Here is a 26,896-nt window from a genome sequence, read left to right as displayed (position 1 = left end):
TAGGTTTTTCTATGTATAGGATCATGTCATCTGCAAAAAGGGACAGTTTGACTTTATCTTTTCCAGTCTGGATGGTTTTTATTTCTTTCTCTTGCCTGATTGCTCTGGCTAGTACCCCCTGTACTGTGTTAAATAGGAGTGGTGAGGGTGGGCATCCTTGTTTGTTCTTGTTCTTAAGGGAAAAGCCATCGGTTTTTCTCCATTCAAGATGATATTGCTGGTGGGCTTGTTGTAGATGGCTTTTATTGTGTTCAGATACTTTCCTTCTATACCTAATTTGTTGAGAGTCTTTATCATGAAGGGATGTTGAATTTTGTTAAATGCTTTTGCTGCCTCTATAGAGATAATCATGTAGTTTTTGTCCTTGATTTTGTTGATGTGATGTATCAGATTTGTTGGCTTGCTTATGTTGAACCATCCTTTCATTTCTGGGGTGAATCCCACTTGTTCATGGTGTATACTTTTTTGATGTGCTGCTGTATTCTGATTGCTAATATTTTATTGAGTATTTTTGTGTCTTTGTTTATCAGAGATATTGGTCTGTAGTTTTCTTTTTTTGTCATATCTTTGTCTGGTTTTGGTATCAAGGTGATGCTGGCCTCATAGAATGAGTTTGGGAGAGTGGCCTCTGCTTCAATTTTTTTTTAATAGTTTGAAGAGAATTGGTACTAATTCCTCTTTAAAGGCTTAGTAGAATTTAGCAGTAAAGCCATCCAGTCCTGTGCTTTTCTTTGTTGGAAGATTGCCGATTACTGCTTCAGTCTTGTTGCTTGTTATCGGTCTGCTCAGGTTTTCTGTGTCTTCTTGGTTCAGTCTTGGTAGTTTGTATGAGTCCAGAAATTTATCTGTTTCCTCCAGGTTTTCAAATTTGTTGGTGTATAGTTGTTTATCTCTAGTGATCTTTTGTATATCTGTGGAATCAGTTGTAATGTCTTCTTTTTCATTTCTGACTTTTGTTATTTTGGTCTTCTCTCTTTTTTTTTTTTTGTTAACCTAGCTAATGGTTTGTCTATTTTGTTTATATTTTCAAAAGAACAACTTTTTCCTTTCATTGATATTTGGTTGTTTTTTGGGTCTCTATTTTATTTAGTTCTGCTCTAATTTTGATGATTTCTTTCCATCTACTAACTTTGGGATTGGATTGTTCTTGTTTTTCTAGTTCTTTTAGGTATAGAGTTAGGTTATTTACTTGAAATCTTTCTGTTTTTTTAATGTAAGCATTTATTGCTATAAACTTTCCTCTTGGTACTGCTTTTGCGGTATCCCACATGTTTTGATGTGATGTGTCTTTATTTTCATTGTTTTCTAGAATTTTTTTGATTTCTTGTTTAATTTCTTCTTGGACCATAAGTCATTTAGGCACATGTTGTTTAATTTGCATGTATTTGTATAGAGTCCTGACTTTTGTTTGTTATCAAATTCTAGTTTTAATCCATTGTTGTCTGAAAAGATAGTTGAGATGAGTTCAAGTTTTTAAAAGTTATTGAGACTTGATTTGTGACCTAACATGTGGTCTATGTTGGAGAAAGTTCTGTGTGGTGATGAGAAGAATATATATGCTGTAGTTGTTGGATGAAGTGTTCTGTAGATATCTGCCATGTCCAGTTGGTCTAAAGTGTAGTTTCAATACTGTGTTTCTCTGTTGATTTGTTGCCTAGATGATCTGTCTAATGGTGAGAGGGGGTTGTTCAGGTCCACCACTATTATTGTATTGAGGTCTATCTCTTTCTTTAGGTCTGATAGTCCTTTGGTATGTCATCAAAACCTGGCAAATCTTTACTTTGCCTTATATGTTTGGGTGCTCCAGTGTTGGGTGCATATATATTTAAGTATATTTATGATCGTTATGTCTTCTTGCTGGATTGATCCCTTTATAATTATATAGTGGCCTTCTTTGTCTCTTTTTATGGTTTTTGGTGTAAAGTTTATTTTTTCTGATTTAAGAATAGCTACTCCTGCTTGTTTTTAGTTTCAATTTGTGTGGTTTATCTTTTTCTATCCCTTCACTATTAGTCTGTGTCATCTTTACTGGTGAGATGAATCTCTTGAAGACAGTATATAGTTGGGTCTTGCTTTTTGATCCATTCCATCAGTTTGTGCCTTTTGAGTGGGGAGTTTAATCCATTTACACTTAGGGTTATTATTGTGAGGTATTGTCTTATTCTTGGCATTTTATGGCTTTTTGTTTAGATGTTTTGAGTATCATTTGTTCCTTTCTTCTCCCTTGATTATTAGTCTTCCATGTTTGTGGATTTTTCTTAAGGTGGTAAGATTTAGTTTCTTTTGTCTTTCTCATTTGCATTTGTGTTTTACTGGTGGGTTTTGTTCTTACTTGTGTATCCATGGCAGTGATTATTGTTTTTCAGATTCCAGATGCAGGACTCCCTTGAGAATTTCTTGCTGTGCTGGTTGTGTGGTGTTGAACTCCTGCAGTTTTTGTTTGTCTGGGAAATACAGTATTTCTCCCTCATTTCTGAAGGAAGCCTTGTTGGGTATAATATTCTTGTCTGGTAGTTTTAATCTTTTAGTATTTTGAATATATCATCCCATTTTCTTTTTGCCTGTAGGGTTTCAGTTGAGAAGTCTGATGTTAGTCTGATAGGGTCTCCCTTGTAAGTGACTTGATGCTTTTCTCTTGCTGCTTTTAGGATTCCCACTTTGTCCTTGAGCTTTGCCATTTTGTCTATAGTGTGTCTTGGAGAGGATCTTTTTGGATTGAAACTGTTTGGGGATCTTTGAGCTTCCTAGGTCTGAATGTTTGTGTCTCTCCCTATACCTGGGAAGTTTCCTATTATTATTTCATTGAATAGATTTTTAATGCCTTTACTTTTCAACCCCCCTTGAGGAATACCCATGATTTGAATGTTTGTGCACTTAAGGTTGTCTGCTAAGTATCTTATAGGTTCTTCATTTTTTAAAATTATTTTTTCCTTTTTCTTGTCTGCCTGAGTTATTTCATAAAGACCATCTTTGAATTCGGATATTCTTTCTTTAGCTTGTTCTAATCTGCTGCCTATGCCTTTGGTTGTGTTTTTATTTCGCTGAATGTGTGTTTCAGTTCCAGGAGTTCTGTTACATTCTTTTTAAAGTATAATCTATTTGTAAATTTCATCTTTCATGTCCTGGATATTTTTTCTCATTTCATTGTGTTGTCTTACAGAGTCCTCTTTTATCTCATTGCATTTTCTTCAGATAGTTACTTGGAATTCCTTTTCAGTCATTTCAGGGGCTTCCTGTTCCATAGGGTCTGGTACTTGAGTATTACTCAATTCCTTTGGTGGTGTCATATTTTCTAAATTTTCATATTTCTAGTATCTCCACATTGTTTTTTGGTTGTCTGGTAGATCAGTTGTTTCATCTATTACTCTGGAGTGGACTTGAGGAGAAAGACTTCTTCTTTTTCCAGGCTTGTCCAGTGACTCTCCTTGTGTAAACAAAGTCAAATATATAGTGGGCCACCTGCACAGTAGTCATGGTTATTATTGAGGCAGAGAGCCATCCTTGAAACATTATTAGCTGTGGTGGTGGCTGTTGTGTACCACCTCCGCGGAAGCTGTGTGAAGTCTTGTGGCAGAAGCAAGGTGCGCATGCCTTCTGTGCAGGTGGGATGGGGGTCTGGGCGGGTGGCTGGCCTCTTCTCCTGCCTGCCTGGGTGCTTCCCCTGTCAGCAGTGTGGTGCAGGGTCCTCCCTTCTTCTTGGGAGGGGCAGGGGTCTGGTGGGTGGCTGGCCTGTTCTCCTGCATGCCTGAGTACCTCTGACATCAGCAGTGGTGCAGTGCAGGGTCCTGTCTTCTGCGCAGGTAGGGCAGGGGTCTGGCAGGTGGCTGGCCTATTCTTCTGCCTGTCTGGGTGCCTCCCCCATTGGTAGTGGCATGGCCCTGGGTCCTACCTTCTGCACAGGTGGGGCAGGGGTCTGGAGAGAGGCTGGTCTGTTCTCCTGTCTGCCTGGGTGTATTTTTTCAATACACTATGCCAAATGCTGATGACACACAGAACTGGAGTAAATGTGGTTTCTACCATCAAGGCAAGGGTATGTGTGTGTGTGTGTGTGTGTGTGTGTGTGTGTGTGTGTGTGTGTGTGTGTGTGTGTAACTCTAGGAATTTCTCCAGTGTGGTAATTAAGATATATGGATTCTTACTCAACAATGCTGTTTATATATTTTTAAAAACACCTATAATTTTTGAAAATATAGTCACTGTTCTTGAGTACATTTATTTCATATATCCCTGTATTGCCTATGTGTCTTAACAGTTTTATGGGCATGTGGCTTTTCTGATAGACTGAATAAATTTATTGGAATCTTATGTAATCTAGTGACTTTCAGAATTATGTTGTCAGAAGTAGAATTTTATTGCTTGTAGGATTACTCTTCACACATTTATACATGTAACTAAAAAAGTAAATAGCTATTTTAAACTGGAAGTGAGCTGAGCTCATCTTTTGTTGTCCTTTGAGGGATTTCGTGCTTCCACAACACTTTATGGGATAGAAAGAGGTCATAGATCATTTGACTCAGTCAATTTCTCATTTCTACAGAAGGGAATTCTCCCCAAGTGTGCAGAAAGGAGCATGTGAAAGAAGATAAGAAGCTTTGGCTTTATGGTGTAAACTCTTATCCTTCACTCTTAATTTTAGTGCTAACTATAATGTCATTAATTTAGGAGGAACTTAGGAATAAAGTGGAACAGTTTATTAAAGCAAATGTATTTGTATTAAATAGCAAAGAGCTGAAATAAAGCAAAAGAGAAAATTTAATTTAGATTGCATATTTGTGAATGTGCATCAGAGACCACATTCTTTGACTATATAAACTTTGATGAAATGACAATTTAAATGCTTTGAAAACTTTGTTAACTTTTTGAAGTTGTGAGATCACTTAGCTTGTGTCCATCATCTTTGGAAAGTATTTAAGTGCTGAAACAATGTGATAATATACATTACATAGAGAAGGAATGAAAAAAAAAGTCTCTGCATTATAAGATCTCATATTCTGACAGATTACATTCATCCATTCATTTTTATTGAATATACAGGGGAGAGGCCATGGATATACATTAATTAAAGAATAACAGAAATAAGTGGGAATTATAAGTATCATAAGTCCTGCAAAGCTGAGATTTATGGAGCTGTAAGAGAATTATGTGGAGAGATTTGATGTAGTCATGGTCCTCAGGGAAATTTTTCTGTGAAAGTGATGATGACTTGAGCTCTGAAGAAAGACTAAGGCAAAGGGTAGGGGGAATTGTATTTCTTGTGCTTGAAACTATTCACATATTTTATACTGTACAGTATATCTACATATATACTAATGGCCTGCAAGATCAGCTCAAGTTCATCTTCCTTTTCAGATGAGGAAACTAGAACCCATAAAAGTTAAGTAACTTACTTAAGTTTCATAGATTGCTTGTGAGAAATATTGAATCTAAGACTCAGGTTTTATGATTAATGCCATTTCCATCAGGCCAGCTTCAAGACAGCAGAACAAAACAGAACAAAAGTGCACCCAACCTTTTATTCATTTATTCACTCATCTTATAGTTATAAAGTACCTACTGTGTAGAAGGCCCTGTGCTACTTGATGTGAAAGATACAGAGGTGAATGATATGTGGCATTTGCTTTTAGGGAGGTTATGATCTGTTGGGAAATATAAACCATACATCTGAATTTGTAGAGTAAAGCAATATATATCAACAGAAAAATATAGATAACAATGTAGGAATTGAGATGAGGAAGGGATTATGTTCATTTGGAAGGCATTTGTGATGATTTACTGGAGGAAATGATGATTGAGCTGGCTCAAGCATGAAAATGAATGGCATTTAGTACAGATTGAACTGCATGATTAATGGCAAGGAGGTTGTCAGGGCATCAGCAGGTAGTTCTCTTTAGATGGCACTAAAACATGTGTAAGGAGGGATAGTGGGAAATGAATTTGGAATGTGAATTGAGGCTTGATTGTACATAAATACTATAGATAAGTGGTAGCCCTTAATTTTATTATAATATGGGGAACAAACTTAATTGTTGTGGTTCAAGGCTAAGTGCATTGGGTAGAGGATAAAGAAAAGTTGAATATGTAGGGGCTCTATGGAGTGCTGGGGGTACAAAGATGAATATATACAATTTAGGGAGTGTGATGGATAAAACATGGAGAAAGCCAGATGTGAGAAAAATGATGCTCAGTTCTTCTCTGAGGAATCCATTAGCTCTTCTGTGAAGAGTTTGGAAAGGCTTTGTATATAGGTGAGGTTTTAGTTGCTGTTAGTCTCTACTTGTTTTCTCTTCTTTGAATCATAGGTTAATTATGAACCAGTAGTTGATAATGAATTCTTACAGCAGGTGCCACTGCTGTGCTGTGCTTCCTGTAGCTCACAAGGCCGCCCTGGCACCCTCAGTCATTCACTCAGCAAAGGTTTGTTGAGAGCCTGCTGTGTGCCAGGCACTGGGCTAGGTGTCGAGACTAGTGGCAAATGAAGATAGACACTTTTCCTGTCCTCAAGGGCCTTATAGTCTGGCAGGGAAGACATGTTTTTTTTTTTTTAAGTTTTATTTTGTCGATATACATTGTGGCTGATTATTGCTCCCCATCACCAAAACCTCCCTCCCTTCTCCCTCCCCCCTCCCCTCCAACAATGTCCTTTCTGTTTGCTTGTCGTATCAACTTCAAGTAGTTGTGGTTGTTATATCTTCTTCCCCCCCCCGGTTTTTTTTTTTTTTTTTTTTTTTTTTTGTGTGTGTGTGTGTGTGTGTGTGTGTGCGTGGATTTATTTATTAATTTTTAGCTCCCACCAATAAGTGAGAACATGTGGTATTTCTCTTTCTGTGCCTGACTTGTTTCACTTAATATAATTCTCTCAAGGTCCATCCATGTTGTTGCAAATGGCAGTATTTCATTCCTTTTTATAGCTGAGTAGTATTCCATTGTGTAGATGTACCACATTTTCCGTATCCACTCATCTGATGATGGACATTTGGGCTGGTTCCAACTCTTGGCTATTGTAAAGAGTGCTGCGATGAACATTGGGGAACAGGTATACCTTCGACTTGATGATTTCCATTCCTCTGGGTATATTCCCAACAGTGGGATAGCTGGGTCGTATGGTAGATCTATCTGCAATTGTTTGAGGAACCTCCATACCATTTTCCATAGAGGCTGAACCATTTTGCAGTCCCACCAACAATGTATGAGAGTTTCTTTTTCTCCACAACCTCACCAGCATTTATCGTTCAGAGTCTTTTGGATTTTAGCCATCCTAACGGGGGTTAGATGGTATCTCAATGTGGTTTTGATTTGCATTTCCCAGATGCTGAATGATGTTGAGCATTTTTTCATATGTCTGTTGGCCATTTGTATATCTTCCTTAGAGAAATGCCTACTTAGCTCTTTTGCCCATTTTTTAATTGGGTTGCTTGTTTTCTTCTTGTAAAGTTGTTTGAGTTCCTTATATATTCTGGATATTAATCCTTTGTCAGATGTATATTTTGCAAATATTTTCTCCCACTCTGTTGGTTGTCTTTTAACTCTGTTAATTGTTTCTTTTGCTGTGCAGAAGCTTTTTAGTTTGATATAATCCCATTTGTTTATTTTTCCTTTGGTTGCCCGTGCTTTTGGGGTCGTATTCATGAAGTCTGTGCCCAGTCCTATTTCCTGAAGTGTTTCTCCTATGTTTTCTTTAAGAAGTTTTATTGTTTCAGGGTGTATATTTAAATCCTTAATCCATTTTGAGTTGATTTTAGTATATGGTGAGAGGTATGGATCTAGTTTCATTCTCCTGCATATGGATATCCAGTTATCCCAGCACCATTTGCTGAAGAGGCAGTCCCTTCACCAGTGTATAGGCTTGGTGCCTTTGTCAAAGATCAGATGGCAGTAAGTGTGTGGGTTGATTTCTGGATTCTCTATTCTATCCCATTGGTCAGTGTGTCTGTTTTTATGCCAGTACCATACTGTTTTGGTTATTATAGCTTTGTAGTATAGCTTAAAGTCAGGTAGTGTTATGCCTCCAGCTTTATTTTTTTGGCTGAGCATTGCTTTGGCTATGCGTGGTCTTTTATTGTTCCATATAATTGTCTGGAGAGTTTTTTCCATTTCTGAGAAAAATGTCTTTGGAATTTTGATGGGGATTGCATTGAATTTGTATATCACTTTGGGTAGTATGGACATTTTCACTATGTTGATTCTTCCAATCCAAGAGCATGGGATATCTTTCCATCTTCTTGTATCCTCTCTAATTTCTCTCAGCAGTGGTTTGTAGTTCTCGTTATAGAGATTTTTCACCTCCTTGGTTAACTCAATTCCTAAGTATTTTATTTTTTTGGTGGCTATTGTAAATGGGCAGGCTTTCTTGACTTCTCTTTCTGCATGTTCACTATTGGAGAAAAGAAATGGTACTGATTTTTGTGTGTTGATTTTGTATCCTGCTACTGTGCTGAAATCATTTATCAATTCCAGCAGTTTTTTTTGTAGAGGTTTTAGGCTGTTCGATATATAGGATCATGTCATCTGCAAACAGGGACAGTTTGACTTCATCTTTTCCAATCTGGATGCCCTTTATTTCCTTCTCTTCTCTGATTGCTCTGGCTAGTACTTCCAACACTATGTTGAATAGAAGTGGTGAGAGTGGGCATCCTTGTCTAGTTCCTGTTCTTAAAGGAAAAGGTTTCAGCTTTTCCCCATTCAGGATGATATTGGCAGTGGGTTTGGCATATATGGCTTTAATTATGTTGAGATATTTTCCCTGTATACCTAACTTATAGAGGGTCTTTGTCATGAATGAGTGCTGAACTTTATCAAATGCTTTTTCAGCATCTATAGAGATGGAAGACATGTTAAACAAGTAATTAAAATAAGGTATGATTGGTATTAATGATAGGGTAGTATGGAAGAAAAAGTCGGGACTCTTGTCAATGATCAGAACATTTCAAGGTAATTGGAAATAGTCCTATTAATTCATATTTCAATCTGTCATTGCCAGAGTTCTTGATGGCCACTTTGAATAATCCATATTAATTCTAACATGCATGAAATCTCCTCACTGTGTGAAGGGTAAAGAGAGAAGGAAGATTCATGGCCTAGGAGCATGGGCTTTGGAGTTTATGATTGGAGTCCAAGGACAGTCCTGGTTCAGATTCTGTCAGTACTTACTGGGTGGGTGATCTGTGTAAACAACTAAATGTCATTGCCCTCAGCTTGTTCAACTGTAAAATAGGGAAAATTTTATCTATCTCTCAGGGTTGTAGAAAGATTTAAATGAAATGAGTACTTAAGGCATATGCCTAGCACATAGTAAGTGTTCAGTGAGTGATATCTTTTAAAAAAGGTATAGGGCTCCCAAGAGGATGGCATTTAGTGTCCTAATCTCCATGTAGAATTTTGAGCCCATCTCCACTGATCTCTGTCCTCAGGCAAGAAATCTGAACTCCTTGTGCTGCTTCTCCTGTATACAAAAGGAATCATGTTACTCCTTCCTTCAAATGGAAGCTTCAAGTGTTGCTTTATACCTCCAAAGAGGTATAAAGATTAATTATATCATATATTGCTTTTTTCATTTTTAGATAAAGGTGCTACACAGATGGTGTTTCATTCCTTTCCTCAAACCTATTTTTATATTAAAATTGAAAATGCATCAAGTCCCTTTTTAATTCTACTTTTTTAAGTGGCTGTTTACTTAGCTTTTAAGGTGATGTGTAGACATTTCTCATGAAACCAATAATTTGTGTCACTTTATATAGCATTGCAAAAGTCCTTTCTTGCCAATCTTGTTGTGACATGTAACAATTGTTAGGTGGGATGGATTTATATACAGATGCTTAAGCAGATTTTATTGATTATAAATAAAATAGCTTAAAAATAAAACTTTAAAAACTGCTGCCATTTTCAGACAAAAAAAGTAGGAATAAAGAAATGTGGAGTATTCCCTTGGGGATACTAGGATGGCTTGATTTTTTCTTTTTCTTCATTTCACGAGGATGTAGATGCAACCTGGAAATCCAATTCAGAGCCCTCACAGGACAAAATGTCAATGCATCCTCAGGGGTGCTCAGAAGACAGGATAAAAAAGCATGCTTTCAGAAAGCCCCTGACACTGTACTTTTAAACTAAAATACCAATAGGGCACATCAATCTTCTCCAGTGTGCAAGAAATATCTCATTATATATTTCTTTTAAATCAGCCTAAATCCACCTCTGGGTTCCCAACCCACTAGCTTGAAGGGAATTTAATCTCAGTCATAATGGGGTGCTCTGTCTCATTCACAAAGTTGTCGGGCCGAGGTCCTGGGGTTGGTGCACAGAACAAAGTATTCTAGGAGAGACACTTGGCTTTTTAGTCCAAATTAATTTCCTCTTTGATGCCCCTTGTCTTATCAGTTTCTATCACAAGAGGTGTACTGGCATTTTAGGTGGGATAGTTCTTGTGTTGTAGGACTGTCTTGTATATTGTAGGATGTTTTTAGCATCCAAGACTCACTCACTGTGACAACAACAACAAAAGCCTTCCAACCTCTCCAAAGCCCCTTAAGTCAGCCCCCTAATATACCTACTCTTTTTCCCCAAGCCAATCTAATGGAATCTGATGTTGTTGGGGCTGTTGTGTCATCCAGTGTGTGGGAAGGTAGTGGGCTCAGTTGCTCTGAATGGAACCTGTATGGCCACTTTGCTTTAGTTTCCTGTGGAGATCTAGCCTCTTTCCTGGAGTTCTGCAAGGGGGAAACGTGGATCACTTTACTTGTAGGTCCCACAGACCAGCCCTTCATGAAGCTTGGAGAAGTCTTTTTCTTTCCCTTGCTGTCTGTGCCATACCTGTCCCCACCTTTATTCCTCACTGTCATACCAAATGCAGTGGTTTCTTTTTGTCTGCATAGCACAAGATTTCTGAAAAACTATAGCTGGGAAAGGAGGTTCTCTCTCGGCCACTTTTGCTTTAGCCCTGCAGGCAGGTCTACTCCATCAAGAAGTACAGAAGGTCTGGCTCTCTTCTCAGAAGGTAAATGTGAGATATAAGAAGGCAAAATAGAGAGTATAAATTTCTAAATGTGGTTTCAATTTTTGGGGTTATTCAACAGCAGCAAAACCGAAAAGTGAATTACTATCTTAATAAATTCACCTGCCACCCAAACATAGATATTGTATCATATTTCCTTCAAAAATGAATGATCCTGTCCTACTTCCAAGGTCTGATTTCTCCACCATGGGAAATCAGAGCTCTCTAACTTAGGCAAATAGCCAGCAAGTAAGGCTGAGGCAAAGGCAGGGTTCAGGGCTATATTTATTTTCTTTTTGGGTTTTTCAACTGAACAAAAAAACACAGAAGACTGTTTGAAAGACTGTTTTCCTCAGTTCTCCTGTTGATGCTAGTTTCTAGTTTAATAGGAGAGAAGTTAGTACATTACATGCAATGGATGTCTCAGGGCATTAGGGTTTATATTCTTTGCTGAACCCCCTGGAGTGGTTAGTGCTAATCCTTATTTATCTGGTCTTGTTGTCCTGTGAAGTAATCAGAATTGTGGTCTACAGGATGATAATAGTACCTAACCACATAGGGTTGCTGAAGGATTAGGGGGATAAATGTATGTAAAGTGCCTGGAACACTGCATGGCACCTAGTGAGTGCTATGTAAGATGATAATGTTAATATGTCAGGCATTATGATAAGTACTTTACACTGAATGCTCCTCTAAATCTTCCTGAGATAGATATTATCATCCCTGTTACACAGATAAGGAATATGAGGCTTACAGAATTTGTTACTTGCCAGGGAGAACATAGACTGTAAGTGGATACGTTGGAATTGGTTGCAAGTATAGAAGGAAGCATCCTTTCCACAAATGTGGAGCAGAGTGGGGATTGGATTTACCTAACTGTTAAAAACTTGGTCAGTATTATGCTGTGTTTTCTACCCTACATGTCTGCACACTCATTGCTTTTGACTAAAAGTAATCAAACTCATCAAAATGTTAAGGCTGAAAAATGAATCTTTGTCTAAGTCTGTTGAGTAGAGAGCTTACACTTGGTATATATTTGTTTGATCCCCTTTACAGACTACTGAAAAAGTACTGTAATTGCAGACATTTAATGAAGCAGACTGGTGGGTACTTTTATAATGGGTTGTATTTTATTGTCCTTAGAATAATAAACAGGCTTATAATATAATGAGGAAATTTTCGCTTTGGAATTGAACTCAATGCAAGTCATTGAAAGCAACACAATTTAGAACATTTTAACATTTTTTAAGTTAGCAGATGTTTTTTGTAGAACTTCACATTTTATATTTTCCTATCATCATGCTCTGAAGTAAAATAAAAGCAGGATCTCCTGTTATTTTGGGTGTGGATAATTCATAATGATTTAGTTAGAAGGGATCTTTTTTTTCCCCCCCAAAAAAGTCATTCATGGTTCATAGTATTCATGTTTTTACCAGTTAAGACCTTAAAAAAATTGTTTGAGTTCATTTATTGTGAGAAAAGCTACTCCTCCTCTCTGTTTTCATTAGCAAGTCATTGTTTTCTTTTTTGGTTATTATTATTATTATTTTTGACTTACTACTGACAACTTTAATATGACCATATGCTGACCCTCAAGAAACCGTCATAACTGAAAGGGAAGAGCAAGTTGACAACTGAAAGGAGTAGATGAGGCTTAGGGATGGATGGCATGCTCTTTCTGGATTCAGCTGATATTGAAATACATCAAAGCAGCAGTCATTAGAACAATCGGAACTTCTTCAAATACAGATTTACTTCCTCTTTAGGGTAGGGACAGAGCGCAATGCAAGTGGCGATATTCTCTGGCTTCTCAAGCCACAGCACATGGTCAATATTCTTTTGTTGAAGGGTCTCAGCCAGGTTCTTTAGAGTGGTCTCATCTGGGGCCTCAAGGCCCACTTTGCGTATGTGCCCCAGCTTCCAGAAGTAAATCACGGTGTGTGGTTGTGGTGAATGTGCAAGGTCACAGTGGCTGTGTGACAAGCCTGTACCACCTATGCACCTGCCAGCCAGGTGAATGGAGCCTGTGTTAGAATTTTTCGTCACACCAAGTACTGTACCAGGACCTGAGGCTCTGCCTCAGAGGCCGCCATCTTCCTCACCCTGCTTGTTATTGTTTTAATGTGTATCAAGATAATTTCTTTTTGTAAGGAAGAGGTAGTTTTAAGTACTAAAAAGACTGACTTAATTAGATAAAATGTCAAAATATTTTACAAAGATTCCTTTGCAAAAGTAAGACTTTGGAAGAAGAGTTACCGAACATATAAATCACAGTTTTGGGTTCTGACTTTAAAATCAGCAACAAACATTTATAATAAGATCTACAATTCTAATTTATTGGGTTCTCACCCTCTGTCAGTTTTGTTGCCCTAAAATAAGCTGATGCTGAACATATAAGCATGGAATTTATTGAGCCTGCGTGGACTGCAGCTGGGGAAACACATAGGTTAGGTCCCCCGAGAAATGAGAGAGAGAGAGAGAGAGAGAGAGAGAGAGAGAGAGAGAGAGCCCCTAGAGAGAGAGAGAGAGAGAGAGAGAGAGCCCCTAATCATCACATCAGTTTTTCTATTGGTTAGTACACATATATAGATTTTCAATTGCTACTAGGTTACATCCTTCATGCAGACATTTAGGGTAAGAGTTACAAGAAGAATTCTAAGTTATCTTATTACTTTTTCTGGTGCCTGTATGTCTGGAAATGGTCTTAGATTTTCCAGGACATGTGGATGTGACTGCTGGCTTATCCCAGATTTCCAAGGCACTACAATTTAGCTGACCTGGTCAGAGCAAATTTTTTAGTTATCAGTTTATATTCTAAGTACTTTATTTTATTATTTCTTAATGACAAAGCAATAGGGTGAATAGTATTCCCATTTTATATATGAAGGAACTGAGGAATTAAAGTTGCACAATTTCCCTAGGTGAAAGATTTGGAGCAGTAATTTGAATTTAGATCTGTGATTATTCAGTTCTTGTAACTACTGCATTTTGATATGAATAATATAGAAATACACAGGCTATTATGAACATACAGAGGTGGACGCTTAATCAAGCCTGGGAAACATGAGTCTTAAAGTATGCAAATTAGCTAAAAGTGTGTCTGAGGTGGGTAGAGTGGGTAGGGGTGAGAAGAAAGAAATTCCAGATAGAGGGTTCTGCAAGTAGGGGATCTTAGTACTGTTACTTGTAGTATACTGAGAGTATTAAGTGAGACGGGGGGATGATGCCAGAGGGGTAAGGTCCACATTTTGGAGAATCTGTATTGAAGAGCTTGAGCGTTATCTTATATGATCAAGAGAAACTGATAGGTTTCAGGCATATAAGTGACATGGTAATATTTGTGTTTTAGGTAAATCATGCTTAAATGGGTGAAGAAATGGTTTTAGAAGGCAGAACTGCAAGTAAGGAAACCAGTTTCAGTCTTCCATCTGAAAGATGATGAAGAGTGTGGATTAGGTCAGTGGTAGTAAAGGATCCATTTGAGATGTAATTAAGGTATACATTTGCGGGTCCTAATGATGCTTAGCTCTGGGTGATGAGAGAGAGAAAGGTTTAAACAATATGTGCCAGGTTTTCAGCTTATATAACTGAGTGGATTGTAGAGTTACCAGTTAAGACAGAGAAATAGAGGAAGAGGGTCAGGCAGAGGATAAACTGGGTTCAGTTTGAGTCACATTGGGTTTAGTATAGTCAAGTGTTCACAGTCAAAAGAAATTTACTATATGAGTCTGATATTTTGGGCAGGGATTTGGAGTGGAAACAGGTTTAGGAATCATCAGCATCTATAGTGGGTGCAACCATTAGAATGACTGAAATCATGGCACAAATAACATTAGTGGGCTGCAGATGGTTGGGGTACCTAGGCTGGTTGAAGAATGGGGATCGCACCAAGGACAGAGAACAGGAATAATCAGAGGTATGATGGGAACCATCAGTGTGTGGTGTCAGAGAAACAGTATTTGAGGAAAATGATTTAACAGTGTGCAGTGCTGTGGAGAGGTGTCGTGAAATAAGGGTTGAAAAATGCCTGCTAAGTTAGGCAATGGAGATACCTGATGACTTTTGTCAGAAGATATCTAGTAGAATGGTATTGACAAAAACCATGGCACACTGGATTTAGAAGTAATGTTAGGCTGAGAATTGACACAGCAAGTAAGGAATTCTCTTTCAAGTATTTTGGATAATAAAGGGAGAAGGTTGAATAGTAGTTAGAGGTGGATTTAGGGGAGGGGTGGTTTGAGGTGGTAGAATTTAGTAGGTTTCTAAGTTGTGTGAAAGGAAGCCACAGAGGGAGAAGTTAGAGATACAGGGGAGGGTAGAACTAATGGGTAGGTCCAAGATGAGGCCCTAGGGCTGGCATAAAGAGATAGGCAAAGGGTGAACCTTGCTACAGGTTCTCAGAGGGTCTACAGAGCCATTTCTTTCCTGAAGGAAAGTAATGAAGATGGGTTTACTTATAGATCATGTGTAGATCATATGTGTTAGTTCAGTGATAGCACAACTGGTTTCAGCAATCTGGAGGAAGAAGGAAGCAATGACAACTCCTGAAAAAGAATGTGGTGAGAGATGAAGAGAGTCATGAAGGTTTATACTAGTTTTTGAAGTGCTGGAGTTAAGAACAACAAGAAAAAATGCAACCAAAGAATTGTTGTAGGGATTGTATCTTAATTTGTAGTGACAACAGTGTAGAGGTTTTGCAGGAATAAGCTGTGAATAGTTGAAGACCTGTACTATAAGCTTTGACTTTGGTGACTTTGTCTATAGGTGCTGAGATGGGTAGGAAGAGAATATTTCCTTTATACCAGTGGTTTTGAAAGCTGACTGCTCATAGGAGTCACTTGGAGAACTTTAAAAAAATAATGAAGCCAGAGTTACCCCCAGATATTCTGGATTAACTGATCTTGTGTGATTAGGTTATCAATTTTTTTTTTCATTTTAACATGTAATTGTTATGTATTTGTGGGGTAGAGTGTGTTGTTTCAATTCATGGATATACAGTATATTGATTCACTTAGAGTAAATAGCATATTTTTGAACTCCTTAATCCACCACTTTCCCTCCCCCCGCCCCACTTTCCCTCTCAGCCTCTGGTAATCTACACATCTATGTTCATTAGGGGTATTGGTCTGCAGTTTTCTTTCTTTGTCTTTTTCTGGTTTTGATATTGAGGGTGATGCCGGTATTGTAGAATGACTTTGGAAGTATTCCCTCCGCTTCAGTTTTTTGGAAGAGTTTGAGAAGAATTGGTGTTAGTTCTTCTTTAAATGTTTGGTAGAATTCGGCAGTGAAGCCATCTGGTCCTGGGGTTTTCTTTGTTGGAGACTTTTTATTTCTTCTTCAATCTCACTACTCATTATTGGACTGTTTAGGTTTTCTAATTCTTCATGATTCAACCTTGGTAAGTTATTGGTAAGTACAGGAATTTATGCATTTCTTCTAGGTTTTTCAGTTTGTTAGCGTATAGTTGTTTATAATAGTCACTTGTGATCCTTTGTATTTTTGCAGAGTCAGTTGTAACATCTTTTCCATTTCTGATTTTATTTATTTGAGTCTTCTCTCTTTTTCTTTTCATTAGTCTAGCTAAAGGTTTATAAATTTTGTTTATCTTTTGAAAAAACCAACTCTTCATTTCATCTATCTTTGCATTGTTTTTTAAATCTCTAATTCATTCATTTCTGCTCTGATCTTTGTTATTTTTGTCCTTCTACTAATTTTGGGTTTGGTTTGTTCTTTGTTTTTCTAGTTCTCTGAGGTGAAGCGTTAAGTTGTTTATCTGAAGTCTTTCGTCTTTTTTGATGTAGGGATTCATTGCTATAAATTTCCCTCTTAGAACTGCTTTTGCCATGTTTTATATGTTCTGGTATATTGTGTTTTCATTTTCATTTGTCTCAAGGAATTTTAAAATTTCCATTTTGACCCATATATTGTTCAGGAGCATGCTGTTTAATTTTTTCATGTATTTGTACAGTTTCTAATGTCCCTTCTTTTCTTTTCTTTTTCTTTCTTTTGTTTTTTGTGGCTGGCTGGTACAGGGATTGAACTCTGGACCTTGGTGTTATCAGCACCATGCTTTATACAAATGAGCTACCTGGCCAGCACTGCCCCTTCTTTTATTGATTTCTAGTTTTATTCTGTTGCAGTCAGGCAAGATAGTTGATATGATTTTGATTTTTTTTTTAACAATTAAGCAAATTTTTTATTAAAGGACCAAACAGTATTCATTTTAATATACACTTAAGGTAAAGCAATACTACTAGTTTTTCTGTTCTTGTTTTTGTTTTTAGTTCATTCATTTATTCATGCTTTTTAAATTGTTTAAGAATAACATCTGTCAATATGATTTCAGTTTTTAAAAACTTTGTTGAGATGTGTTTTGTGACCTAACATATGGTATGCTCTAGAGAATGTTCTGTGTGCTGCTGAGAAGAACGTGTATTCTGCAGCCCTGGTATGAAATGTTCTATAAATGTACATTAGGTCTATTTGGTCTAGAGTGGAGATTAACTCTGATGTTTCTTGGTTAATTTTCTATCTGGATGATCTTTGCTGAAAGTAGGATTTTAAAGTCCCCAACTATTATTGTATTGAGGTCTGTTTCTTCCAGTAGGTCTAGTAGTATTTGCTTTGTATTTCTGGGTGCTCTGGTATTGGGTGCATATATATTCATTATTGTTATATACTATTATTGGATTGATCCCTTTATCATTATATAATGCTTCTTCCTTGTTTTATTTATTTTCTTTTTACTTTCCTTGGCTTGAAGTCTATTTTATCTGATATATGTATAGCTACTCCTGATGTATTTTAAATTTCCATTGGCACGAGATATCTTTTTTCATACCTTCTTTTTCATTTGATGTGTGTCCTTATAGGTGAAGTGAGTTTCTTTTACGCAGCATATTGGTTTTTGTTTTCTAATTCATCTGGACACTCTATGTCTTTTAATTGAGGAATTTAATCTATTTACATTTAGAATTATTATTGATATATAGGGACTTGTGACTGCCATTTTGTTACTTTACTTTTTTTTTCTGGTTGTTTTGTAGATCCTTTTTTTCCGATCCTACTGTCTTCCTTTGTGATTTAGTGGTTTTCTCTAGTAGTATACTTTGTTTTCTCAGTATTTATTTTTAGCATGTCTATTGTAGATTTTTGTGGTATGGTTACCATGAAGCTTACAAAAAAACATGTTATAGTTATAACAGATTATTTTTAACTAATAACAACTTACCTTTGATTGCTAAGGAAAAAGAAGTAAAGAGTCAACTCTACACTTTGACATCCCTATCTCCATTTTTTGACATTTTGTTGTTTCATGTTGCATCTTTTAATATTGCTGATGTCTTATACAGTTGTTTTATTTGCTATTATCTTAATAGATTTTGTCGTTTAGTCTTCATATTGTGGATATAAGTGGTTTATTCACCACCATTACAACATTGGAGTATTCTGAATTTGTCTTTGTACTTAACTTTACTAGTGAGTTTTATTCCTTCAGATGTTTTCTTGTTACTCTTTAGCATTATCTTCTTTCAGATTGGAGAACTCCCTTTAGCATATCTAATAAGGCAGGTCTAGTGTTGATGAATTTCCTTAGCTTTTGTTTGTCTAGGAAAGTCTTTATTTCTCCTTCATTTATGAAGGTTAGTTTTGCTGGATACAGAATTCTTGGTTGACAGTCTTTTTTCATTGGTACTTTGAATATATATCATACCACTCACCCCTGCTCTGTAGTGTTTCTATTGAGATATCCGCTGAAAACCATATCAGAGTCAGTTGTATGTTATCTGTTTCTTTTCTCTTGCAGCTTTCAGTATTTTTTTCTTTGTCTTTGCTTTTGACAATTTGATTATGATGCGCCTTGGGGTATTTCTCTTTGGATTAAATTTGATTGATGACCTCTGACCTTGTTGTACCTGGATGCTGTAATCTTTCTCCATACTTGGGAAATTTTAAGCCATTGTTTCCGTAAATTATTCATTAAAAATTTTTTCAGCCATTATTTCCTTAAAAAGAGATAGCTTTCTCCATCTCTTCCTTTTCCATTTCCTCCAGGAATGACAGTTATGCAGGTTATTTTGCTTGATGGAGTCCGATAATTGCAGCAATTCTGTTTTATTTTTTCTTATTCTTTTTTCTTTTTGCTCTTTCGTTGGATAATTTCATATCTTTTGTCTTGGAGCTGACTGATTCTTTCCTCTGTTAGATCAAGTCTGCTGTTGGACCTGTCTATCAAGTTTTCAAGTTCAGATAATGTATGTTTTATTTCTAGAATTTCTATTTGATTTTTTATTTGATTCTATTTCTTTGTCAAGTTTCTCATTCTCATCCTGGATTGTTTTCCAAATATCACTGAATTTTCTATTTGTATTTTCATGTAACTCCTGGAACATCTTTGAGAGGTTTATTCTGAATTCTCTGTCAGGCATTTCATAAATCTGCTGTTCTTCTGGGTCCTTGCTGGTATTTTGTTTGTTTCCTTTTATGGTATCATATTTCTCTGTTCTTTCTTGATCTTTGCATCTTTACATTGATGTCTATGCATTTGAAGAGATGGCTACCTCTTCCAAGTTTTATAGATGTTCTTTGATGGTGTTAGACCTTTACTGCTCAATTATCAGAACATTATTTCTGGTATGTGGTTTTTTTCATTCAGTGGTGGATTAATAGTACCATCACCACTTAAACCCTGCACTAGAACTAATTTGCTGCCCTGTGGTAAATTCCGTGATTGGGGGGAACTTCCTGTGGGCATGGGAAATTGAACTCTGTGCCTGAACTAGATTGCTGCCTTGCTGTTGTTTCTCAGATTGGGACCAACTTTTTGTTCAGACCAGATTTAATTGTCAGCCTTTTAGTCACTTTTGGGTCATTTGTGGTTGCCACAAATGCAGTTGAGCTATATGTAAATTCTGGCCTGGAACTGAGTCTTTCCTGAAAACTTTGCCTCCTGCAGTTCTGTTGCACTGACCAGTCTCCACTGTGTGGCACCCGTGCTGATTGGAAGGAGATCAGCTACCTACACTGCTCTCTGATGCACCCTTGGTGGATCCCTCATGGCATTGCAAATGTTTCCCATGGGACAGGCCCCACATGAGTCCCCCATGAAGACTCACAGACCTCTGGGTGCTCTGGGTGATTCCTTCCTCCCTTTGGTTGCAGTTCTTCCCTACTATGAGGGTGCAGGGGAATTTTGTAAGCAGCTTTGATGGCCTGGGAAATGGGATGGTGCACTTCGAAATTGTGTTTGTATACACACACACATATTATTATTACTATTATTATTATTATTTTTGTCGGCAGTCATCACACCCTTCTCTGCTGCTGACTTCAAGTAGCTTCACACAAATGGTGCTGCTGCTGCTTTGCCATCTCTAGGCAGCTGCTCTGTGCTTTGTATCTTGTCAGCCTGGGGACTCTCTGACTGGTTCTGATCAGGATGATCCCTCCGCCCACCATGGCTCTCCATGCCTTCACGGACTCAGCATGTTTCTTCTCCTTTTCCTCCAAATTCCAGTTATTTCAGAATGGCAGTTTTTGTGTTTCTGTACTTGTAAGTTGATCTCTGGTGGGGGAGAGCGACTCTGAGATTATTCTGCCATCTTGGTGACATCAGACTCTCCTCACCAGTATTTTTCAAATCTCCTTTGGTGATTCAACTATGCATTCAGGTTTGAGAACCACTGCTCTAGGCCAGTGATCAGCAAATGTTTTCTGTAAAAGGACAAACAGTAAATATTTTAGGCTTTGTGGGCTGTACGGTCTCTGTCAAAACTACTTAACTCTGTCATAGTGCAAAATGAGCATAGATAAAATGTAAGTAAATAAGCATGCCTGCATTCCAATAAAATTTTTTTCTTTTAAATTTTTATTATTTATTTTTAATTGACAAAAATTATATATATGTATGCTGTACAACATGATATGAAATAGATATACATTGTGGAATGGTTAAATCAAGTGCTAATTAACATATGCACTATCTCATATTTTTTGTGGTTTTTGAGAACACTTAAAATCTATTGCCTTACACAATTTTCAAGTATTCAATATTGACTGTTTTCACCATATTGCACAATAGATCTCTTGAACATATTCCTTCTGTCTCACTGAAATTTTGTATTCTTTCACCAGCATCTCCCCAATGCCTCACCTCCCCTTTCCCCAACAGTGCCTGGTAACCACCATTCTACTGCGTGCTTCCATGAGATCAGCTTTTTCAGATTCCACTTATAAGTGAAATAGTGTGAAATAAATATCTTTCTATGTCTGGCTTGTTTTACTTAACATGATGTCCTCCAGGTTCATCCCTGTTGTTTCAATTGACAGGGTTTTCTGCTTTCAAGACTGAATAGTATTTCATTGTGTACATACCACGTTTTCTTTATCCACTTATCCACTGATGGACACTTAGGTTGATTCCATATCTTGGCTATTGAGAATAATGCAATAACACTTTATTTGTGGACAGTGAAATTTGACTTCCCTATAATTTTCACATGTCATGAAATATTATTATTTTTTGTCCTCTCCACCGATAGAGTTTGGATGTGTTGTCCCCACCAAAACTTATGTGGAAATCTGGTCCCCAATGTTGTAGGGGAGTTGAGTCATGGGGGGCAGATCCCTCATGAATGGATTAATGCTCTCTTTGGGGGTGGGGTTCCTGAGTGAGTTCTCTCGCTCTGTTATTTTCCGTGAGAGCTGGTTATTTAAAAGACCCTGGTACCTCCTCTCTCTCTTTCTCTCTCTTCCTCTCGACATGTGATCTGCTTGTACCCACCAGCTACCTGCCGCTTTCCTCCATGACTAGAAGCAGCCTGAAGCCCGTGCCAGATGCAGCTGTCCCAGAATCGTAAGCCAAATAAACCTCTGTTCTGTATAGATTACCCAGTCTCAGGTATTTCTGTTATAGCAACACAAAACAGGCTAAAACACCCACCCCCGCTGTTAAAAAATGTATAAACCATTCTTATCTCATCAGCTATATAGAGATGGACTGCAGTTTGCTGTACACCTTTGCTATTTAAAGTGTGGTCCTGAACTAGCAGCATAGGCATCTCCTGGGAGCTAATTAGAAATTTAATTTTGAGTCTCACCTCATATCTACTGAATCAGTATCTGCATTTTAACAAGATCCCCTTGCGATTTGCATGCAGATTCAAGTTTGAGAATCATTTATCTGCTCTAGGCCATATTACCCCCATTCCCACTCAGCACAGAATATAGGGGAGCCTCATCATTCCTCCTGTTGTCTCAGTGACCTTTTACTGGAAAGTTGAGAGCATTTAAGGAGAACTCTGTGGTAAGAGGCTGTCATCCAGGTGTTCTGAATTACGTAACAATTTGGATAGTCTGGCTTTAGGTCCTAGAAATACAAGTGGAAAGTTGATATTCTGTTATGAAAATGAAGTTTAATTTATATTCTAGCACATCTAGAGGATCTGTCTTTGTACAAAACAGGCATCGTATAGTTCTTAGAGGTAGGGCCAAACTTTTCTTTCAGAAACACCTTGAATGTATTCAAACACCTCTAAAAGGACATTTTTGAGACTCCAGAGAACTAAAGCCAAAATCACATAAGGGATCATTTTAGCTTTGCTTTGTGAGAGGAAAGCCATGGAAGCATATTAAATATCTAAAAACTAGAATTCATACTCATTGTGAGACAATTACTGAAAGAAGTGACCCCACCTTTCTTTTGCAATGTAGAGATTCAAAAAGGGAATTATATAACAAATCATACTTGCTTCTGAGGCTTATTTCAGGTATATTGGAAAGAAATGGGATTCGAAAAACCTACAACTGACACGGGGAAGTCAATTTTTTTGAACCTTTGTTTTTTAATCTGTAAAATGAGGATAATGTTTGGGCCAATTTTCTTTCTGGAATTTTCCAAATATTAAATATATGGGAATGTGCTCTGAAAAGTACTAACTGATATTCAGATGTAAATTAACGCATGCTATAGTGTGTTCATAAGAACTAGACTAAAACTGTGTATTTGTGGGTTGATGAAACAACCGTTAGGACTTTCTTAAGCTGAACTGAAACAGTCCTTAAGCTGAACTGAAGTATTTGTCCTGTAAAAAAGAACCAATTTCCCTTTAGCTTCAGTTGTTACACTAGCTGACTGACTTCTCATTTGACTCTGGTAAGAATAAGATTAATAATGGGACTGCAACAAGACTAAAATGTTAATTCCCCAAGGATGTGGAGAAAAACCACATGCGTACAAATGTGTTTAACATCGATATTCCACATTATTTATTTTGGCTAATTTCCTTTAAACTCACATATATGTGTGGATTCAGGCACCTGTTGAAGGGAGTATTAAGCGTTGACTTATTTTGTTCATTCATTTTTTTTATGACCTCATTCTACCTTTTTTGTAAAATGCAAACCATCATTTCTTTCTTTAGACAAAGACAAAAAAGGTCATAGGCTCTTAAACTTTCATGCTGTCCCTATATGACCATAAGGGAATGACCCCTCTGACTTTTTCCATTTCTTTTCAACAAGTTTGATCTTGTAGAAATTTAAAAATGTGAATTCTAAACTGATATAAAAAATAATATACAGCAGATAGACCTTACCACCCTAGGCATTAATGTCATGCCACTTTTAAGTGTTGGAAACACTGATGGTAGATTACTGAAATGGTTAAAAATGTATGCAGAGTGTTCCTTTCCAGCCATATCTCCCATTACACTTCTTTGATGTGTACATTATGCTACAGCCAGACCAGACTGTTTCTTAAAGGAGCATGCATTTTTCTGTGGCTGCAGCTTTGCTTATAATATTCTGTATATTTAGATAGCCCTCTAGCCACCTTTTATTGATGAAATCCTATGCATCCTTCAAAGCTCAGCTCACAAGCCTCCTCATTCACATATCCTTCCTGATCCTGACAAGTAGATGTGATTTTTATCTCCTTTGAGCCCTCAAAGCACTTTGTATGTACCTCTCTTATGGCACTTAGCTCATTTTGCCTTATGTTTTAGTTATTTGTGACCTTGACTTCTTTCCTCTGCTAGGCAGCTGGAGAGCAGGGACTATGTCTTCTTTATTTTTGAAATTCTCAAAAGTTAATGTTCCTATTTCTTCAAGAAGATCATTATTGAGGAGACGAAAGACAGATTTGTCAGAAAAGGGACACTATAAGAAGCCTAAGTTTCTTTTGTGTTTTGGATAATATGTGTTGATTAAAGGGGAATATATTATATTTAATAAGGGAATTGTATCTAGGTTAAAAGTAGAAATATGTAAGGTAGGTAGATGAATGAAGAGGTGTGCAGAGACTGTAGAGAAATCCATGAGATAATGAGAAGGAAAAAGAAGAATGTTGGTATTCTTGTGATCCCGAAGATGAGGTGAATTGAAATCACAGTTGGACAGTGTAATTGACGCTGTCGATGCCCCATTCTCACCCCTTCTTTTCACTGAGTTCTCTTGCAGATATGATAGACGGTTCCTGTGCTCACTGACAGTTTCCCACCTCAAGCATCTGTGTCTCTTAGAATCTCTGACTGAGAGCTTACTTCCTTATCACAGGTTCTTGTTTAGCCCACACAAGACAACTCAGAAATGCCAGGGATTTCATGTCCCCGTGGGTGACCTTCAACCAGTGAGGTATGGGGTTCAGTGGTGAAATATTTCACCTTCTCTATTTTTTTGATGCTCAAATTAGGATAATTATTAGCAATATACAATGTAATCATTTTTCTTGGCCCTTTACCAGTTCCTCCCTTAAACCCCTTCTACTTCCCCCTTCTCATCTCTGCTAACCTTAGTTCTGTTCTCTCTTTTAGAAAGTTCAACTTATTATTGTGATTGTCGTATCTTTCCTTTTTAAAAATTTATTTGTAAATTTTTTAGTTCCCACTTATGAGTGAGGATATGTGGTATTTCTCTTTCTGTGCCTGGCTTATTTCTCATAACGTAATCTTCTCTAAATTCTCCTATTTTGCTCAAATGGCAGTATTTCATTCTTTTTTTTGGCAGAGTAGTATTCTGTGCGTAAAATATACCACATTTTCCTTATCCAGTTGTCTGATGATGGACATTTAGATTGATTCCAACTCTTGGCTATTGTAAATAGAGCTGTGATAAACATGGGGGTGCAGGTTTCCCTTTGACATGATGACTTCCATTCCTTTGGGTATACACCCAGACGCGGAATTGCTGGATCATATGGCAGTTCTATCTATGTTATTTGAGAAACCTCCATACTGTTTTCCATAATGGCTGTACCAATTTACAGTCCCACCAGCAGCATGGGAGGGTTCTCCTTTCTCTGCATCCTCACCAGCGTTTGTTATTCTCTTTTTGATCATAGCAAGTCTGACTGGGGTGGGATGATATCTCAGTGTGGTTTTGATTTGCATTTCCCTGATGCTGAGTAACGCTGAACATTTTTTCTTGTGTCTGTTGGCTATTTGTATATCTTCCTTTGAGAAATGCCTATTCAGTTCCTTTGCCCATTCTATTCCTTGATAAGATAGTTCTGAGGTGTATTATATGTGATTCATCAGAAGGTCCTCAGTGGTATTGAGTCTCAGTTGGCCACAACAGTAACCTAATGATTAACACATGTTTTTTTTTTTCTTCAAATTTTCTCCTTATTTATAACAAGGAAGAAATCACCACATGAAAAGGTACATGTCACCATAATGGATTAACACATTCTTTACTGGCTTTTCTCTTTTCCTGATATTCTTTTTAGATCTCCCTAAATTGTGCTTCCCAGGATCACATAACAAATAGGGTCTTGTTTTGGGCCACCTCAACTGAAGACATTTTGATCAAATAGAGCTAAGGTCTTAGCAAAGAATACTTTGCTACTTCAATTATTAGGCCCAATGTTCATATTAATGATATTATAATGACAAGAGCTGTAGGCAAAAGTACCAAAGAGTAATCAGAGTGGGAAAAATGTGGGTAAGTTAGCATCATTTTGGAGAAGGAGTTTTGGAGGGATGTGTGCAATAAACAAAGGATGGAATTATAAGGGGATGATCTTAGGTTATAGATAAAAATGAGCTCTCATGCTTGAAAATCTAATATGTACTACATACTTCTCATATTTCCTGATGACTTTGGTTATAATTGGTATAAATAAAATAAATGTTTATACATCTACATTGCACAAATCTGCCATGTCTGATTACTATTTCACTGCCATTGCAGTAAAATTTAGAAAGTGAATCTAGAAGGAGTGTAACAGGTGGAGCTACATTGTCACCCTTTGGCACTGGTGAAGAGGTTTACAGAGGACTGATTTTGATTCACCACTCAGGAGTTTTTTTTAAAAAAATTTCCACCATATTACATTTATTTTTCATAGATGTGACAGGATGATATTTACTTGTACTAATTTGTATTTTGTTATATTACCTACTTATGTTAGATTTTGCATTAAACCTAAGGGAAGAGAGAAAACCCAGAAGTGAAATAATTCAAAGGTCTTGCACCTGAGGCGATTTAAATTATGAAAGAAAATATGAGGAAGAAATTAGGACTATTAGTTGATGAGTGACAGAAAGCCTAACCCAAATTGACTTAAGGTGAAAACAGAATTTGTTATTTTACATAAGTAAAAGGTCCCTGCATAGAACTACCCTCAAACCATGGCTCAATGTCACTAGGATCTTTTTCAGGCCCTGTCCCTAAAGGGGTAGTTCTATTCTCAGGCTCCGTATGGGGGATGCCAGAAACTTGAGTATCTTTACCACAATAAAAGACAGCACAGCAGAAAAGAGATTTCATACCAAAATTCAGGGATTGTTTTTCATTGGATCTTATTGGCCTGATTTGGTTCATTTGTCTGTCGTTAAACAGAGAGGCCAGGATAATGAAATTAGCACACTAGCCTGTTTTACTTTTTGCTTTCCAATCTGTATGTTATTAACT

At 37.2% G+C, this 26,896-nt stretch overlaps 1 protein-coding gene and 1 pseudogene across 1 annotated transcript in view; one reads left to right on the top strand and one right to left on the bottom strand.

Moving 5' to 3' along the window:
* Positions 1 to 26,896, top strand: part of SUGCT (succinyl-CoA:glutarate-CoA transferase) — a 723,725-nt gene that overhangs the window by 222,059 nt on the left and 474,770 nt on the right. The gene's annotated exons all lie outside the window — the stretch shown is intronic.
* The window catches only part of LOC134390826 (putative peptidyl-tRNA hydrolase PTRHD1), a 67,845-nt pseudogene continuing 53,652 nt past the window's right edge, over positions 12,704 to 26,896 (bottom strand).

This window comes from Cynocephalus volans, chromosome 11 (assembly GCF_027409185.1).
Source record: "Cynocephalus volans isolate mCynVol1 chromosome 11, mCynVol1.pri, whole genome shotgun sequence".
Classification (NCBI taxonomy): Eukaryota; Metazoa; Chordata; class Mammalia; order Dermoptera; family Cynocephalidae; genus Cynocephalus; species Cynocephalus volans.
Note: the sequence above shows the minus strand (reverse complement) of the source record. Positions and strands in the feature narration are given on the sequence as shown.